Source organism: Sinohyriopsis cumingii, chromosome 7 (genome assembly GCF_028554795.1).
Source record: "Sinohyriopsis cumingii isolate HCF-2022 chromosome 7, ASM2855479v2, whole genome shotgun sequence".
NCBI classification, from domain to species: domain Eukaryota; kingdom Metazoa; phylum Mollusca; class Bivalvia; order Unionida; family Unionidae; genus Sinohyriopsis; species Sinohyriopsis cumingii.
The window spans coordinates 66,003,006-66,023,820 of record NC_142967.1 but is presented as its reverse complement, the minus strand read 5'-3'; positions in this window follow the sequence as shown (position 1 = coordinate 66,023,820).

The window sequence follows — 20,815 nt, the reverse complement described above, 5'->3', positions numbered from 1 at the left end:
AAACGCTCGTATCGGTGATCCGGATGATTGTCCATGATGATCTGACATAAGTCCGTATGGAACAGCATCGACGATACGACGGTAGATGATTCAACGTTGAGACAAGAACGTGTAAAGGGAATGTAGTGAACCGTTGTTATTTATAGTAGAAGAGCGGATCGAAACGGATTTAGTTTTCTCACCAATCCCGATACACGTTACAAAATTCAGTCACAGTGTGGAGTCAGTACCGGATTTACCATTGTGCATAGGTGTGCTTAAGCACAGGGCTCCGTTGGCTAGGGGGCCCCATCTTCCTGGCAAAATAAAATTTTACGATAAATTTTTCAAATGTTTTTCAAAAGTCAAAACGTCCTAAACTTCCTGAGTATGTATGCCTGACTACCTGTGTAGGCCTACCAGGCCTACCTCTTTCAGGGCCCTGAGTATGTATGCCTAACTACCTGTGTAGGCCTAGCAGGCCTACCTCTTTCAGGGCCCAGAGTATGTATACCTGACTACCAAGTAAGGGGCCTCATAACTTAACTAGCACAGGGCCTCATTTGTCCTAAATCCGGCACTGTGTGGAGTCTGTATTCCAATCTGAAGAGAGCTGCCTGTGACGTTACATTCCCTATACAGATGCACTAGCGTCTGTGCGCAGTGAATCAACGCGACAAAGTTTTCAAACATGACGGAAACTAAGAAGACGATGAATTGCACCGGCTGTGGAGACAAGAAGCGATGGCATATCAGCGGCTACCAAAGTCAACACAGTCTTACCTCCAGATGAGACCGATTTTAATTGGGATTTAGTGGATTTTTCTCTTTTTCGCAAGAATTTGTTCCGTTATTCGCACCTTCGCCACATTCTTCTTTACCACACGTCGAGGATTTTAAACAGAGAGAGAGAAAAAAGAATTGGAGAAATTTGTACAGCAGCAGAAAGAAGCAGAACAAGCTTTTCTCATTCAACAGCAACAGCAAGTAGAAGAGGCAAGATGAAAGAAATGACAGGAAGAAGAAGTAGCAGCAGAGAAGAAACAATGTATAGGAGACAAGGAGGACAGTGAAAGTCAAACGGTGACGGTACTCTTAGACATTTTGGCAGAGTTAAGGAGTCTGAAACAAATGTATCAGACTTATTTATTACGTCCCAAGAGAAAAAGATCTTCCTGAGCCAAACAGCCTAACCCTGTTACAACACCTGAGATACCAGGCCTAGTGATTTCTACCAAATCATCATCAACAAGATCGAGTCTAGAAGTAGGCCTTGGCCGTGGCAAAGGCTTAAGGCAGTTAAAGCTGATCGCTTCCCGTTCCTGATTTGTTGTTTTTTATATATAAAAAACACCCAACGGTGTGAGAGAGAGAGAGAGAAAGAGAGAGAGAGAGTTCGGTTCTTATTATGATTATGTAAGTCAAAACCAAGAGACACTTACGTTTTCTGTCTGGTACAAATTTTACAATCCAATTCACAACAGAACACTTTAAAACGTTCATAGACTTCTTGTGTGTGTTTGTTCTCTGTTTTTTTAATTTCTTCACTTTCACAGGTTTTTCCTCCAGTTCTTCTTCACTTTCTTCTCGTCTAGAAGTAGGCCTTGGCCGTGGCAAAGGCTTAAGGCAGTTAAAGCTGATCGCTTCCCGTTCCTGATTTGTTGTTTTTTATATATAAAAAAACACCCAACGGTCCTTTTCAGGGTCACTCACCTTTCTCGAAAAGAGATGGCATTCATTTTGCCAAAAACAATTAAAATTAAAAATCCCTTTTATGCCCATGATGTACGTGCGTGTGTGTGTGTGTGTGTGTGTGTGTGAGAGAGAGAGAGAGAGAGAGAGAGAGAGAGAGAGAGAGAGAGTTCGGTTCTTATTATGATTATGTAAGTCAAAACCAAGAGACACTTACGTTTTCTGTCTGGTACAAATTTTACAATCCAGTTCACAACAGAACACTTTAAAACGTTCATAGACTTCTTGTGTGTGTTTGTTCTCTGTTTTTTGAATTTCTTCACTTTCACAGGTTTTTCCCCCAGTTCTTCTTCACTTTCTTCTCGTCTTCTTTTCTTCTTCTTTATTTTTTTCCTTCCCTTTCTGGACGTTTCTGTGTTCTTCCATTTGGGAGGATATATCTTCTTCCTGTTTTGAACCCATCTCTTCGTTCTGCTCCTGTTTTTTTTTTTATAGGGGTTTCTGAAGAATAATGCCCTTTACATTGACAATGATAACAGGTATCTTGATTATTGTCTCTTCTGACACCTGTCTTACTTTTTTGACAGTCTGGACACTGTAGCCCAACGCCCTTTCTTTCTACAGATCTAGCAAGTATCTTGATTTTTTTCTTCGAAAGGAAACCGCTCCGGTGGCCTAGTGGTTAGAGCGTCCGCCTTGGATGCGGGCGCTCAGCATTAAGAGGTTAGTGTTAGGACTGGTCGGCCCGGTGTCAGGATAATGTGACTGGGTGGGACATCATGCTACATGTCTTCGGCATGATGCCCCAGTGCTAGACATCACTATAAACTGCCACTTTGCAGACATCGTAGCGATATGACTGAAAAATTGTTAAAGCTACGTTAAAAATCAAAATCACATCACATCACTTCTTCTAAAGGATGGAGAATATTCCGTCGGCTTGACTGAAGAAAACTTTCGTATGACACCTCGCAAATCTCTGATCAGAAGTTCGATCTGTGCAGGCTTTTCCATCGTTCTGGTCGGTTTGAGAGTGAAATGAATACTGGAAGGGAAGACATGGATATAGGGGACCATGGCGTTCCAAATGTAGTCATTTGACTTTCTGCAGTCAAGATGAAACGATCGCATCATTTCGTGGAGAAATGAGAAGATAGTAAGAGTCAGAAACGTGATTTATTGCCTTGCACATTAGCTGAAGTCTTGGCCCAGATTCATGCCTTTGATATTGAGGATGACATGAGTGAGCCAGAATCCGGACCCAGAGAGTCTACACCCAACCAAAGCCCATCATTAACTCCTCTAAAGTATTACCACATTCGAGAGACGGAAAAGCTCTCATCTAGAAAATTTAGAACTACGGCCTACACGTACACAGTGAAGTTTAAAGATTTCAAGTCCGAAGTACCATTGGAGAAAGCAGAGGGGTTCAGCATAGATCTGTGGTATTCTTTGTTATCTACACTGAAACAACAATGTCAAGCCAAATAAGACGATCGCTTGAGACTTTAAAATTCATCACGACAGTTTGAAGTCCCTCGTTTGGATCGAGTTTAGCAGCCATTCAGAATTGACACCTTCGAAAGTCATCGACAAGATTAAACACGTGCAACAATCCAACGACAAGTTGTTTCAAATCACAGATGGAAAAGCGATACTGTTCATGACCCACGTTTCTCTTCCCCAAGGGACAGGACGGAAAAAGGTGTTATTGGTGGACATTCTTCACAGCAACAAAAAGAGTCTCGTCCGAATTAACAACCCTCAAGACAATATGTGTTTATCCAATGCCATCGTAGTGGGACAAACGTACGGCGACAAGAACCACACGGTAGAATGGAAAAGAGCCTGGGAGAACACTCAGCAATCGGACCGAGCCTAACAATGAAAAGAAACAGAACTCCTGTTACAGCAAGCAGAGCTATCCAAAGACACAACCTATGGCATTCCTGAAAAGCAAAAATTTTAACACGTCTTTGCACCAAGCTACACCTTGAAAGTACACCCTCAAGAAGTGCGCGGACCTTTCTTGTTTCGAAGCAAAAAATTCAAAGACAGAAAATACATTTGTGTCTATTATCACGATGAACATTTCCATGACATCACCAGTATCGCCGCATTCCTGGGATTGTTATTAATGGAGAATTGTGACTATGGCTATAACATTAGAGAGCAAAAGTATTGTGGATAGAAACGTGAGGGATGTTTGGTCTCTCAACCCTCTCTGGACGAAGGACGAGAACGGGTGCATTGCCCAGCTTGTCAGCGCACTTTTGATTTTCCTGCCTGTTACCAACAACATTTGAAGACGCAGTGTTCACAGAAGAAAAGTGCTTGACAACTGCTGCGATTATACCGACTTGTGGACAAGGCATACGTACCAATAATGCCAAGGCACACGTATGTTCAGCAAAGAAACAATGTCACATTTGTCGCCAAATCGTGGACTTGGAACACAAATGCTTCATCCGAAAATACCATTCCAATCATCAAGAGAAAGAGGATGACCAGAAGAAAGTTAATTTTATCTTTTTCGGTTTCGAATGCATGCAAGAGACAGACATTCACATTACTATTTTCTGCGTGGCTCATCGAGCGTGCGAGAAGTGTATCCAAGGGCCTAGCTTTAGTCAATGCCCTCAATGTAGTAAGATTCCTGGAGAACGTGAAACATTCTTTCGAGGAGCGAACACGTTTTCCAAGATGACATCGAACATTACCGAGATTGTCATCGCTATGACACGGTGATGACTCACAATTTTTCGGGATACGATGGGCAATTTCTTATCAGATACTATACGGAACAAAGTACTGAACGTCCGAAAGTGACTTTAAACGGAGCCAAACTCATCTACATGCAAGTGGGACAAGTACAATTTAAAGCTTCGATGAGTTACTTAGCCATGCCTTTGAGCCCAATGCCTAAAATGTTTGGAATGACAGAAATGATCAAAGGCTATTTGCCTCACTTTTTTCAATGCGGAAGCTAATCAACACCGCTTTCTACCCGATTTGCCTGAGGCTCACTACTAAGACCTCGACAACATGCGTACCGAACAACAAGAAGTTTTCAACGCTTGGTACCACACTCAGGCCTGGGACCCATTCTACTTTCAGGAAGAAATGTTAAAGTATTGTCGTTCCGACGTGGACATTTTACGGTGTTGCTGTGGAAAGTTTCGTGAATTACTCATGTGGCACGGAGGGATCGATCCTTTGAAAGAAGCCTGCACTTTTGCCAATGCGTGTTTTTTAGTGTACCGCCATCGATTCATGCCCGAAAACGCATTGGCTTTCACAAGCCTTCAAACGACTAACATTGTTAAACGTCAATATTCAGCCAAAGCCCTACGCTGGCTACATTACTTGTGCGACAAGGATGACAAATGGATTCAACATGCCCGAAACGGAGGAGGCGAAAAGACCATCGGAACGTATTCGGGGGTTGGCGCGGACTTAGAAAACCCCAAGATCGAGTACCAGTTTAACGGATGCTTATTTCACGGATGTCCCCTCTGCTACCCTCAAAGTGGCACTAAAAATTAGCTTTTACAACGAACCAAGGAAGACATGTACCAGGCCACTTGTCAACGGTGCGTGAAGATAGAACAGCAAGGCTACCAAGTGGTGGAAATGTGGGAACACCAGTAGGAGGAAAACCGATCCTGAGTTTAAACGCATCGTGGAAAGTTACAAACTTGTTGACCCGCTGAACCCGCTGAATAGTTTGTATGGATGACGGACGAATGTCACCTGTTTACTGTACCACGCCGACGAGGAGAAAGGAGAAGAAATCAAATGCTTATACGTGTGTTCGTTGCATCCTTACGTGTACAAATATTGTCACTTTTCCGCATGGCATCCGCAATTGCTGATGGAAAAGATCGACATACACAACAATCGACAATACTTAGGCTTGATCAAGTGCAAACTCTCGACTCTCACGGATTTGTACCATCCTGTTTTACCTCACCATTGCCAAGGCAAACTGATGTTTCCCTTGTGCCGTACTTATGTCGAAACGTGCAATCAAGACTGAACTCGTCAGCACACCCAGGAAGAACGCGCCTTGAAGGGAACGTGGGTTAGCGTGGAATTGTTTAAAGCTCTGGACTTGGGATACCAACTGTTAGAAGTGTACGAAATTTACCACTTTCCCAAGACAGAATAGTACCAGAAGGGTGTCCAAACTCAGAAAGGCATTTTCGCCGACTATATGGATGCCTTTTTGAAACTGAAACAAGAAGCCAGCGGATATTTATCCTGGTGCCACACTCTCGAATACCAAAATAAATTTAAAGAGAAATACTGGGAGCAGGAAATCATCACTTTCGACCATATCGAGAAAAACGAAAGAAGGCGATCGTTTCCAAAAGTGATGTTAAATTGGTTATAGGGCAAAACGACCGTGTTTACCCAAGACGGAGTATTTGACATAACCTTCCTGCTACTTCCAGATGATTCACGACAAAAGCAAATACATGAAATACGTGGACGTCGTTCGTGAGGACTTGGTCTTAGTCAATTACGAAGAATAACAGGACTTTGTAGAAGCTGCCGCATTTGGAAAGGTCATCATTGCGTCTTACGTGAGAGCCCATGCTCGCTTAAAATTGTACGAAGTTTTAGAACTGTTAGGAGATCGCCTGTTGTATTTTGACACGGACAGTTGCATCTACATCGATCGCTTGGGTCACTGGTACCCTAAAATCGAAGGCGACCGTTTAAGAGCCTGGACGGACGAGCACTTTGGCGACAAGATTCTAAGTTTTGCAAGTGGCAGTCCTAAAAATTACGGCTACCAATACCGGGACAAATAAAAGTGCACGCCAAGTGTTGTTGTTGTTGTTGTTGTTGTTATAGGGTTTAACGCCAATTTTCAGCACAAGATAAGCCATACAAGGCGGTCAGTATTAATGGTGGAGGAAGAACCCGGTAAAACCACAGAAAGAACCACCGACCCACGAGAAGCTACCGGCAAGCTATCGCACATATCCACATTGGCCGAACCCGAGACTCGAACCCAGGCAGACAGAGGTGAGATGGCGGTGATCCGTGACGGAAAGCGCTTTAGACCACTCGGCCACTGGGGGCCCCCGCACGCCGAGTGCAAAGTGAAAGGATTGACTCCCAATTATCGCACCAGTCGAGTGGCGAACTTTGGTGTGCTGAAAGAAGCTTTGCAGTCTGGACAGGATGGAAACATTAAAGTGACCATCTACGAACCGCACAAGATTGTATGCTTACTCATACACCAATTTTTCAGTCGACCCTTGGTAAAAAGTGTATCAAATTGTGTACCACAAGCGAGTGCGACTTGCGAACCACCTTACGTTGCCGTACAGACACGTCGATATTGGTCAGCATATGAAAAGGTAAAACGTCCAAGACCGATAATTCATTGTTACTACAAAGACCAAGCTAGAAAGATGAATACTTTTAAACAGACATCATTAAAGTTTGGCGATTCTCAAGTAGAGTGCGATGGTGTGCCTTGCGATGAGATCCATGCCATATGATGTGACCTCGGCGATTCAGTACCACATCATGGAAACTTTGCCATGATTACTTCAGCAGGACATTATGGTAACTTTGCTATGACTACTACTACCACTACACCTACCATGGAAAGTGATGATGTGCTTGTCAGACCTGACGGATGCGAAAGCAATGTCATTCGTGACAAAACACCTTATCACTTTACTGGTTTTCATTGTCAATGTCATTCTCCGCGTGAAATCAATCGTCTACTTGGATGCCATACAAACCTAAGTAAACTCCTGCGGATTTCAGCGTACCCTTATCGAAACGAGCCTATGAAAAATAAATATTCGTTCCCTGTGCATTTGCCTGATTGCTGCGACTTTGAAAAGTCGTTTTCAAACGATCCAAGGAAGGTGGCCTAAATATCTGGGAGGACCTACTCCCGAAGAATTAGCCAGCGCCGGATTTATCTACTTGGGCGAAGGGGATAAAGTCAAGTGCTTCATTTTGGGAGCAGAAAGATTCGGCATACCTGGAAAATGCTCGATGGTCTCCAGATTGTCACTATCTACCTTTAGTGGGAGACCTCAGTAATCTCTGGATGGATGTTTTACAGGAGAATATTAGTGGTTTGCCTGTGGAGTTGAGAGAACGCATTGAACGAGAGTTGGTCAAAATACAAGTGAATTGCAACTCAGAATCATTTCTCCATTTTTAAACTATTCTATATTTCAAAGTAAACGACGACTGATTATGGCAGGACACTACTTCAGTTACAAATATAAACCAGGCTATTGGCCACGACCCAGCGATTCCTGATTCTTGGATGACCCTGAATGGATACTTTACAAGAGAACATTCGTGGTTTGCCTGTGGATTTAAGAGAACGCATTTACAGAGAGCTGCTCAAAATCTAAGGGAAACGCAAAGAACAATTGCATCCGTTCCGTCACCGATGTTTAAACCACTGGTACCTGAATGCTGTAAGAGGACTGATTCAAATGAAAGTGTTCCAGTAGTCAGACATTGTTCAACTGGACGTGGGTGAGAAGAATCGGTTTATAGTGACTGCTTCTTTTTACTACAAGGAAGACATAATGCAACGAATTTCAGAAGAAGAGTTAAAGGATTATCAAAATCTTTTACACAATTATAAACTTAGTTCAAAGGAAACTTCTGAACGAAGTGTAATGTGCAAGTTAGTGACTAAACCATTTAGACCCGCCACTGTAGTACGATTATCTCTGTGCAGGAAGTACACGTATTGCCTCCGACAAAAAGAGGTATAAAATAGGCTACCATGCCACAACATATATAAGTGGTGATACAACAGATGCCGTGGAAGGAAATCGATGAAAGTATTTAAACGGTGTTGGATTGCCAACAGTTATTACGAGATCTGTGTTCATTGATTTGGGGTCGACGTGTGGTGTGTGTCTTAGTGACATCCGTTCTGGGATTTCGTTTACCTGCCGATTTCTTGTGGACTCTTTACGAAAAGTACCTATCACCAAATAAAACATGAAAGTGGTCCCTTTAAATGTCCAAGAGAGACCCATTCTGTTAAAAGCCTTGCGTTTTCATCAGGATACTTCTCGACCTCTACGGGAAAAAAGATTCGTCAGCTTTTAGGTACTAAATATGTATATAACGATGTGTACGTAGCTTACACCCTCACTTGACAGATGTACATGACTGAAAAAGTTAAGGTTTCGAGGCATGTGCCAAAGAAGTGGAAAATTATGCCCAAGAGTTGTGATCCTAAATTCAATCGTCCAGTGAAAAAAGTAAAGTTTAAACCAGTAGTGAAGAAGAAGAAGAACCCGTCATCGAGAAAAACCACACCCTTCAGGACAGGACTGTCATGGACATTCCCGAAAAACCATTCCTGGAGGACACCTGTGTGACTGTACCCAGTGTAGAGACTTTAAGAACATTACACACTGCTCCTAGGTCACCTTTGTTACCAAAAACATGTTGTACACTGACTCGTTTATATTTCACTTTGATCGTTGTACTTAACCATTGTGAGTTTATGTATTTTTGTCTTTGGTGTTATTCCATTTTTTTAAAAAGCGATAAGCGTGTCGTGAAAAAAGTATAAAAACTTGTCTGTCTTTCTGTCAAAAGTGACATTCCCATTACTATGTCTACCTCTACTGTCTCTGCTCCCTCTTCCTCCACTTTCAAAGTCATCGACGAAAACTTAGATCCTGCCAGTTGGTAGGCCAGGTATCTTCGCTATCCCTTCAACATGTTAATTGCCGGACCTAGCGGTTCAGGTGAAACAGAATATGTGTGAAACGTTTAAATAAGCATAAACATCTTTTTTTTTATTGATTTTCCACCTTAACGGATCGAGTGGTCCTACAAAGAGTGGCAATCGGCGTACAGCCTCATACGAGAAAGTCAAAAAGATTACATCGTGTTTGCGGAAGGCATTCCTGGCGAAGACGACGGGATCGTGTCTGACCCCAGTCAAACCCATTTGATCATTTTCGACGACATGTTAGGAGAAGACGAAGAAGAATTAAACTGTGGTTAACGCGCGAAGGGCATCATCGTAATCTCGGTATCATTTACATAACTCAAAATTTATTTCAACAAAGTAAAGCCCATTGTACCATCAGTCTCAATGGTCAGCACGTGGTCTTGTTTAGAAGCCCTAGAGATAATCGCATTTGCAAGTCTTAGCCAAACAGATAGGAACGCCTTAACCGACTCATGCATACGACGATACATCTCAAACCCCACATGTCTACTTACTGGCGGATTTAAAAGCTACCCCCATTATTTCAAATTTCGTACCCATCTGTTTCACCACTGGGAAGAATAAGGAGGACCTGTCGGGTACATGTCCACGTCGTCGATTTAACAAAAAAAATTATATAAAAAGCTCTGACACTTTGGATGTGTCTTACACAGCGTCAATACGACGTCCCTTCAGTCTCATCTTCCCGTCGAATTGATTCGTGCCTTGTACGGCATTTGTCGTGGAAAAAAAATCCACAAGTATATGCTCGTGTCTTAGAAACACGTCTATTACTGCAAGGCATCATTCAATCCCTCATGAAACCAAGGCTTTTTTGAGAGAAACAAAGTAGCCAGGACGCAACTGGCCGATCCTCGCATCAACACTCAAACCAAAAAACAAATCATTTTGAAACCTGGTGGTAGCGGTTCTCTAGGAGGTGTCATCATTCGCTCCTCTTAAAATGGGATCCGAATACCCCCAAACGGACCCAAAAGAAAAATAGCAGTGGTGTTAAAACCAGGTCACAGCCCCAGAAAAATAAAAGCCCACAGAAAAAGAAACAGAAAAGTCCCCAGAGTAGACCCAAGAAAACAGATTCTGCCCCGAAGAAAGGTACTTCGGCCATGATGCAACCGTACAATCGCAAAACACGACTAGAAGCGACGGTGACCGCGTCTCCAGTAGCCTAAGGGTCTTCCAGTTCTCCGTAGCAAGTGTGATGTCTGCCAAGTTCAATTTGACAGTCGGTCTTCCTCATTTGATGAAACAATTGAAAACCACGTCGCCAAGAACTTCTCCTCCAGCGATGACAACCTCTTCCTCTTTGGCAGCAGTAGAAGCTTCACACAAAGTACCTGCCCCCAAAATCAAAGTCCAAGAAAGATCGGACATGTTACAGATATTTCTGGATTTGTGCATGCAAGAAATGTCCCTAGTTAGTTCGTTGCGAACCCCTCAACCACGAGTTATACCTATCATCAAGTTGATGCGACGTAAAGACAATCTGAAGCGACGCATTCCAGTATAAAAAACGACTTGCGACCAAAGGATGGGTATCAGTGTTTATGTGTTTCTGAATGCCCAAAGATGTCCCTCAAAGATGTGCACACCGTCGCCATCGTTGTTTTCCTGTCCTAAAAGGAAAAGGAAAAAGAAACGGACAGTCTCGTCATCTGAAAAAACGCTTAGCCAAGCACCGACGTCACCGCCAGAAAAGACCATATCGTCGAAAGACAAGAAGCCAGCAAAGGGGAGGATTTTTTGGGCATGTAACATATGGTCAATCATTTTAAACAACACCTTGAACAAAAACTTTTCCCCAAAAAAAGTAATAAAACTACGCGTGTCAAAGCATGGATTTCAGTGTACTTCTATGTGTGTTCCTGAACGCCCAAAGATGTCCCTTCAAAGAAGTGCACAGCGTCACCATCGTCGTTCTCCTGTCCAAAAGGATAATGACAGGGACAGTCTCGTCATCTGAAGAAGAAAAAACGCTTAGCCAAGCATCGACGTCATCCCCAAAAAAGACACAATCGATCAAAGAAAAAGAGGAGCAACAAAACGGGAGGATTCTTTGGCGATTTTGGAAAACATATCGTCACTGTTTTGATGAAGCGATAGTCCAATAGATAAAGAAAAAAGTGTATTTGCCAAGTCATCGACATCAGAGTATTTTTGGGTGTGTGCCGTTGAACATAGACACAAGATGTCACCCTCTAGAAAACAGCCTTCTTCACTCCCCAAAGGAAAGAAAAGGAAAGGGCTGCCTTCTCGTTTAGTCAAACAGGGAGACGTGTTGTCCGTTCTGTCAAAAGCTTCTCCACCCATGAAAAAAATCTCATTCAAACAACCTCCAAGGCCTTCATCGATACCGTGAGCGAACGTTGTCTGAATGTCTTGAAAGGTACGATACCTTTGTCTCCAAATTAAAAAAAAATGCTTAGCGAACATTGACACGTTCTTCACCAAATGTTTCAAAAGAAAATACCCATCCGTCAAAAGACAAAGATGTTGGTCCAACGCGAAAGATTTTTACCCTTGTTAACACCTCTTGCCAAAGCAATAGTAGGGCCCGCGTTGGGACTCCTGTAAAGTATATTACCCATGCTTCCAGGAAGATAAAAGGGACCTCTGGAGTTAAAAAATCTCGTACGTGACACCTGAAATATGATGGAAGGACGAAAACTGACTTTAGTGTATTACAAACTATGGATGGATTACGATCGCTGGCAAGAACAACGGACCCGGCATTTGCCTCGCAATCCTCATTTGACTGAGATGTGCCAGTTACAGCACGAATTGCAATCGTTGATGGATCGCAACGATTTGTCCGAAACAGAAACATCGCAACGGTATGGTCTTGTGTTGCAACGGCTGCAACTCTTTCACCAGAAGGCTTTAGACGAAACAGCTCTACCAACTCTGAACGATTTTAAGACTCTTATGAAAAGTCCATCACCACCACTTACCCCATTGACCAAGACAGAGAAAAGAGAAGAAGAAGAGTTTCAAACTTCACCAGAAAAAGTACGCAAGTTAACAACACCACCAGAGAAAGTACGCAAGATAACAACACCAACTACATCCAGAATTGGATGGATTAAAAAGATGATGGTCACCCCCTCTTTCACAGAAGAGAAAAGGAAAGTGAAGACAGAAGTGAAACAAATACCGATCACCCCTGTTCAGAAACCCTCCTCTTCGACACCTATCGATCGCCGGACACGCAAAGCATTGCAATCCAAGAAAATACCCCACGGAAGAAAAGAAAAACAAGTATCATCAGTGAAGAGTGTGCGAATTATTAAAAAATGGAGAAGGTGTTAGCCAGCATTTACGACTATCCAGGCCATCCTGCATGTTATGGAGGAGTTCAGAAATTGCATCGTGCTGCTAAAACGCGATTGAAAAGTCTCCGTTTACCTCAAGTGCAACCATGGTTACGAGAACAAGCCACGTACTGTAACACAAACTCATTCGACGAAACTTTTCCAGAAGTCTCACCCGAGTGGCTGGCATCTATCATCAATGTGAAGCCGATTTAGCCGATGTCTCTTATTTGGCCACCTACAATCGTGGCTACAAATATTAGTTCGGTGTCATCGACATCTTTTCTAAATTTGTCTGGGTCGTGCCATTGACTTCCAAATCGAGCAGTGAATTAGAGCGAGCCCTCAAACTGGTGTTGAAACGACGTGGTCGTCACCCTTTTCAATGGCAAACTAACAAAGGCACCTACTTTCTGAACCAAGCTTTCCAAAAAGAATTGAGGAAACGTGACATTCGTTTTTTCACCTCCGAGAATCCCGAAACTATAGCCTGCATAGTGGAACGTTTTCAGCGCACCTTTAAAGACCATATGTGAAAATATTTTGCGCATCAACACACTCTCAAATACATCAACGTCTTACTGCACCTGGTACAAGCGTACAACCAATCTTACCATCGGAGTATCCGATGTGCTCCTCAATAAGCGACTCCCGACAACGAACTGACCGTTTTTTGAGCGCCTGTTTGGTACGTTCCCGATGGTGGCTGTCTCCAGGAAAGGTGAAGTGTTGGCAGCAATAGATTGGGTGCGCACTTGCAAACCAAATGCACTTTTGACAAACGTTACTTACCCAACTGGACCACCGAATTGTTTCTTGTCACTGGACGAGTGCGTGGTCGTCATTGTGCCGTCTATAAATTGAACGACATGAAAGTGAAAGTTTTAAAAGGAACGTTTTACTCACCCAAGTTACAACATGTAACCACAAACGATGACGAAGTGTACGACATCGAAAGCATTCTCGAACGAAAAACCCGTAAAGTGGGAAAAGGACGTGTAAAAAAAGTCAAAGTACGTTGGAAAGGATATCTTCTCAGTTTTGATTCATGGATCGACTCTTCGCAAGTCATAGACTATAAAAAGAAGTGACCATCATGCCTTTCAACATATACTCAACTGCTACCACTCCTTCACCCAGTTCGTCTCTGCAAGATCTACAAAAGCAACCCTTGTGGGTGTGGTGTTGAGAACGTGTGACTAAAACACAAGTCACCTTTTTCTGCCAAATCCTTTTGGTGTATTGTGTCATCGGTGCTGTCATTGGAAATTTGCGTTTGCAACAAGGAGACAAATAACTGTGGACCATTTTACTGATCATCGGTTACCTTTTTCCCAATCTTTCCCTGAAATACTCCTCAAACTTGAACAACGGGAGCCTTGCGTCCAACGTCAGTCGCCACTCCAACAATAACCATAACAGCAGTCCTCTTTTAGATACTCCTCTGGCTTCGAGTGATCCCTCGTACAGCAGCAGAACTCTGTAATTATGAACAATAACAACCAATTTACTTATAATTACCCAGTGTCAGTTCCATGGAGTTGTTTCCAAACAACACTTTGTATTTTTAGACGGAAAAATTACCTCATGCCATGCAAATGAATCACGACGCACATTAGGAAGTAGCTTTGGTCGAAATCATTCAACCTATACTGTCCTAAATGTCCTTTCAAATCAAATATTTTTGTGGTCGAAGTACGTGACGAGCAAGTGCAATACCAATGTAGATTGTAAAAATAAAACACAGAACTCACAAACTCAAAATTGAACACAGAACTTCATAATTCCCCCAAGCTATTATTTTAGCGGTCAATATTTGGTGTTTGGCAAAGGTTTTGAGAGTGTCAGAAAAAAGTGTCATCACTGAGTACCATAAAGCGGCTCGTCGATTGCTGATGAAATTTTCGGAGAGGAAAAACCTGTCCATTTTATTGGGTGGGGATGTTGAGATGAGGATGACGATGATCAACAAAAACGAATTACCACTCATTTCCAACAATGATTGCTTTACCAAGTTATTTCGTTCCCTGGTTTATCCGAGGACTCAATTTGATCTTTGTGTACTCCGATGTAGTGAAGCACAACGTGTTGGGACACACTTATCTGTACCGTTACTGTGTGTCATTCCTTTCAAAGTGGATTCTGCCACGAACGCTGACGAGGGAGGTAGAAACACCTATGTCCACATGGCTAGAACAAGAACATTTAGTCTCCTGTTTTGCCAAACACCTGGCAGAAACAATTACGGAATTGATCAAGAAAGATTTCTATGGATTTCTAAACAATCATCACAGTCAAACTCAACACGATAAATGTCTGATGATGAGTCAAGAAGAAAAATTAGACAAATGGACGACGGACAGGGTCTCATCTCGGAATAAAACGTGTTGCATCAGTAATTTAAAGACTTACGTGATCATTCATTCCCTTCCTAGATTGCTAAAGAGATCCATCGCATCGAAGCTCTCTTAGCTCAGGGTGAGGAGACGGAGCGAAGAAACGGTTACTTAACAGAGATTTTTAAGCAAACGTTCGGATTAAATTGATGACTTATCATTACCTGTGAAGAAAAAAACAAGTAAAAACAACAACAAAAAAATGGATACCTGGGAACCTTTTTATCTTTTGAACCACAGTTCTTACACTGCTTCTTGGAATCTAGTGGTGTGCACTAAAGATGAAATGCCTCATCGCAAACCTCAAGACCGTCAAGCTTATATCATCAACACGGATGACAGTCATCTCTCAGGAACCCGCTTGGTAGTCGTCTATTTTCTAAAGAGGGTTTAGTTGAGTATTTTGATTTGTATGGATTGCTACCTTGGAAGACGACTTTATGAGAAGAAATGCCCAGACGACACGATTCAGTAATGTGAAATTACAAGTCAGAGATTCCATGGTATGTGGACAATATTGTGTGTATTTTCTTCATCAACGCAGTCTTTGATATTCTTTAGATTTAGAACATTTAGTTGCTTATTTTGATCGTCATTTTTCTATAAACGATGACAAAGTAGATCGATGGTTTTGCGACCATATGGCTATCTCTTATCTTTAGCTAGGAAACAGTGTAGTGTACATCAATGACCCAGTGAGTTACATTCGTGGAAATCGAACTTTATTTCACAACGTTTTCAACCTTGTTCAAAATAGTTTCCTTGAAAAATTGTTTATTTGTTTGAAGAAAATAAACCTGTTTTATTGTTAATTGTTGGTTGTTTGAAAAAACCTATGTCCTTTATTTTCAATTTTTATCTTTATACATGCTCTTTGACCTCTCTATCCCTCACTCTAAAATCAACTATCATAGCGTTCCGACCCAACAAATATCATAGAGATGTTTTCTATCGCGTCCGCACTTGAACAACATAGAGCAAGTCAGTCTCCAGTCAGATATCCATCGACTCATCCTCCTATGAAGATGTGTTCAAGACTAGCCATGCTGAACGTAGCTTACGCGAATTCGCGTCGTGTCAGGCAAAGCCTGATACCAAAGCCTAAAGAGATAAAGAATATCAGAATGTTTAAAGTGACCGAAGACCTGATAGAAAAACTCTTCAGAGATAAAATCAAGAGGGAGAAGGAAGAGTGGACGGAGAAGTATAGACCTCAGAAGTAAAGAGAGCAGAGAGAACAGCAACAGCAACAACATCAGGAGCCAGACAGAGGATTTATTGATGTCGTGTAGACAAGAAAGAGTTCTCCTCTTTCCGAAGAAGCAGGCCCTATCATATGGGAAAGCCTGCCGCCAGACGGGAACGCAATCTTAGACCATAACTCACCGTCCACTAAAACAACCCTTTTCAGAGCTATCCCAAAAACTCTAGAAAAGACACACAGGTCAAATTGCCAAAATATGAGGATTTATGTTTGCCCGAAATTAAAAAATAGAAGTGTGTCTATAAGCATTTCGTTTTTCTGTTTTATGTCAAAAAATAGAAGTGTGTCCATAAGCACTTCGCTTTCCTAGCTTGTACAATAGTATGTATGTGTTTGTGTTTGTAGTTAGTGTGTGTAGGTATGAAGTGAGGGAGTGTTTCTTTTAGGTCTGCGCGTTCCATGTGTTGAATAGTAATGTGGGTCTTGTAAGTTTTTGTGACAGGGCATATTTTCATTCACGTCAGCGCTTCACACATATAAATCGAAAGCGTTCGTCAGTCTGGCTACCCAGCGTTCACTCGCTAACATTAGCAGAATTGCAAAATTGATCGAACTTCAAATGCACCTAGAGTATATAAGGCGGTTCCTGGTTGAGCTGGCCATGGAGGTAATACAAAAGGAAGCCAGACTTGAGAAAGAGGAGTGGAAGAGAAAGAAGATAGTGGAGGAAGAAAGGATCTTGCCTCACCTGATGATTAGGTCAATGTGTGAGGTGAAGCCTCTGGTAACACCACTACTGCCACCAACACAGTCATTACCTCATCCACAACCACTATAACGAGCACAGACACCCGTGGTCCCCCAGACTGAAACTGGGAGGAGGAGTTGATAGAGCAACCACGTTACTAACAACATACATGGGTGTGGAATAGGAGAAGGAGGCAAGAAGAATCCCACAAACGGAAAAGTGGGGTGTTAAAGCCAGTCAAGCAGCCTCTGCACACCCAAGAGCAAGACCGAACTGGAAGCAGGAGTAGAGTAGAGTCATCACTGAAAAGTGCATCTCAAGTTAAAAATCAGCCCTTTTCAGAGCTAACCAACTCTAGAAAAGTCTTTTCAAGTTGCCAATTCGTGTGTATGTAGAGTATTGTGATTATAAACACTCACTTCTTTCCTGATATGTGTGTGTGTTTGTGTGCGTTCACGTACGCTTGTATGTATGTGTGTTTGTTTGTGGGCGCGTACGTTGTGTGGATAGTATATTTTGGATTTGTTTTTTCTCCTTCCCGTGTGTAAATAGTAGATAATGGGTTTGCTTTTTTCCTCTTCCCGTGGATGGTATATTTGTTTTTTCCCTTCCCTTCTGTGTGGATAGTATATTTGTTTTTCTTTCCTATGCCCGTGTGTGGATAGCATATTTTTTTTTTCATCTTCCCGTGTGTTGATAGTAGAGTATGTTTGTATGTGTTCTCGTACGTTTGTGTGGATGGTATATTTGGGGTTTGTTTTTCCACTTCCCATCTGTGTCGATAGTAGATAATGTGTGAAGTGAGTGTAAGGTATGTTTTCCTTCACGCCCGTGCTTGAAGTATGTCAATCATAGCGGTCGTCATTCATTAATTAAGTAGGTCGAGTGTGTGTTGGGTCTATTCCCAATCGCCATTAAGCCCTCCATTTAGACAGTTAGGGATTAATCTTAGTCCCACTGCCTGACGGCTTTAATCAAACAGTGCTCCGTGAGCACATAAAAGCCTGGGGGAAGTGACTCGAATTCCTTCACCTAGGAGTAATCAAAGAGCCTACCGTGAAGGCATAAAACAGTGGTACATGCACGACTGTGCGAAAACCACTTAAATCTAAATTAATTAACTAACATTCATTAATTCAGCAAGAGGACGTCAACCAGCTAACATCGTGGAGCACTACGTCCGCTTGGCGGCTATGAATTAATTCACGAAGATTGAATAGACGATGAGCCACCAGCCAAACAAGGATTGATATATTTGCCCGGGACGACTAAAAGTAGTGCTGAATTACTTCGCTGGAAAGCTGCTTTTGCTGAGTCATTCACTTGGCGATAACAAGGGAGTAACATCAGACGCCTGGCTGGTATCTTGATGGAGTGGTATGTGAGTGCATGGTAAACATGCTGCACGTGTGGACATAGGGACCCACATAATTGTGGAAGAAGAAAGACAAAAGTCCGGTAATACTTGCATATCAACGAGTCTTCTGTTGAATAATAGATGAGGGTACTGCTGTTGTTAAACGGAAACTTTACACTTCAGTGTTGTTAAACGGAAACTGTGTACAATTCAGTGTGCAAGAAAATAACCAGCTGGAATGTTAGCAGTCCAATGGTCGGGTGGACCCTCGGGTTAAGAGTGGTACTGGCTGACTCACGTGGACTGACGATAGCAGCGCTATAAATCAGGTGCTGCCTTACCTTCTGATGACCCCACGTAAACTAGATATGGAAAACGTCGATCTACCTGCCAAAATTGCCTAAGTGAATTATGCAGTTTCCATTTTGGCTCGAAACTGCTTTTGATAATATCTCTATTTTTAGTATCCTAATTTAATCCGTTTATTATGCGTGATACAAACTATTCATAAGTCATTTTGACTTTACCGATTTATATTTAATTAATATATCGAATGTACACTTTGTACACTAAATTCCAACTTCTTAATGAATCATTTTCAGAATTTGTGATTTAGATGATTTGAACAATTGCACAGGTGGCTTATACATTATTGGCACTTTTTATTGTCCGTTAAAACAGCTGGACTAGATTTGATCAAGTACGGGCTGACGTTTGAGGGCTCTTGTGCGTTCGCGTCTTTTTTGCCGGGTTTCTTTTCGTCCTTACTCTCCCGGACATTCGTACATTCACGGAGATGTGGAACTATTTCCACCCGTCTAGCCTGGGTGTCCCGATGTGACGTCATAGTGACGACCAATCGCTACTGGCGTTACATACTGCTTTGATTGACACCTATGCTCAGTGATGGCAGACTGAAATTCATTACTTAACGCGAGTGCTTGTTGGGTTCATTCCCACTCATGGATAGCCCTAAATTAAGGTCGTTAGGGATTTAAATAGTCCTACGACCTGACGGCTAAATCAAATAGTGTTATGTGAAAAATGCCTTGAGAATGAGGCACTTATTCCTTCTCCCAGAAGTAATTAAACATCTCGCTCTGCAGGAATAAAACCGACGAATATGCCCTTGTTGGGCGAAAACGTCGTTAATTCAATATAAGTAAGTAAGTAAGTAAGTCTGGCTTAAACCAAAGACATACGCCTTTGATACGGCTCACGAGACCTGAACACTCTGCAAATATGTCCGTCTTTCTAAATTATTCCTAAAACATTAATAAATATACCCCCTTAACTTAAAATAATCTCTTTCTATCACCCCCTACTTCTACCACCCTCTAACAATCTCCCCGTACCTGCTCCTCAACTTCTCTATCAATTACAAATACAAAACAGCACAGAGTATTTTTTCCAAATTCAGTACATTTTTAGAACTTTTCGGAAATAAAGATCCAAAATTCAAAATTCGTATAATAAGAAAACTTTAAGCCTGTATCCCGGAGTCGACGGACACACTCCTGTGGATGGGCGCTTGCCTTCCTGGCCACTTTCTCCCATGCCTCGGTCATACAACAAAAAAGCGTGCAATGCGCGCAAAAATACCTCCCCAAAAACAAAAAATGAATGAGTGCCGGTTCTATTCCCTGTCATCCAATAAAATGGTACAGACGACTCATACATAAGTGTGTGCTGGGTCTACTCCCACTCATGACAGCCTATCACTCAGGTAGCATGAAATATCATGTTTCGCTATCTGACGGCTCAATTAACAGCACTCTTTGAGTGCATAAACGCCCAGGAACAATTAGCATCCTGCTGTGCAGGAATTAACCAAAGGCGCATGCATTATGCGCGAACGCCTTTATAATCCAAGAAATCAATCAATCAGTCTGGCTACCCAGCGTTGACTAGTCAACACCTTTTGAAAATGGATTTCATCAACAACTTGAAAGGTAGTTTGTACTGGATGGTGGATGCAGCCTATGTAATGGAAAGGCTTGAACATGAATGGAGGTATCCAGTTAACAAAGACTTTGTGAGAAGACATGTGACCGGCCTGAATGTAGCCAGGGCATGATAGATGAGAAAGTAGAAAACTTAAGAGGCTTCATTCAGCTTAAGTAAATGTGAGTGGAAACATTAAAGCTGGCCCTTGATAATGTAATCAAAGTGAGGTGCGTTGTGCAAGACATTTCGAATTTCACAGAGTGGTCGTTTGTAAAGTGGGGGCTAGATCAATTAAAGAAAGCAGAAGAAATGATGAGAAAAATGCTGGAAGAAGAGGTGAAAAGGATTAAAAATACCTGGACTAAAGAGAGAGATGACACAAAAAAAACACAAAAAAAAAACAGAAGGAAAAAAGAGGACTTTGA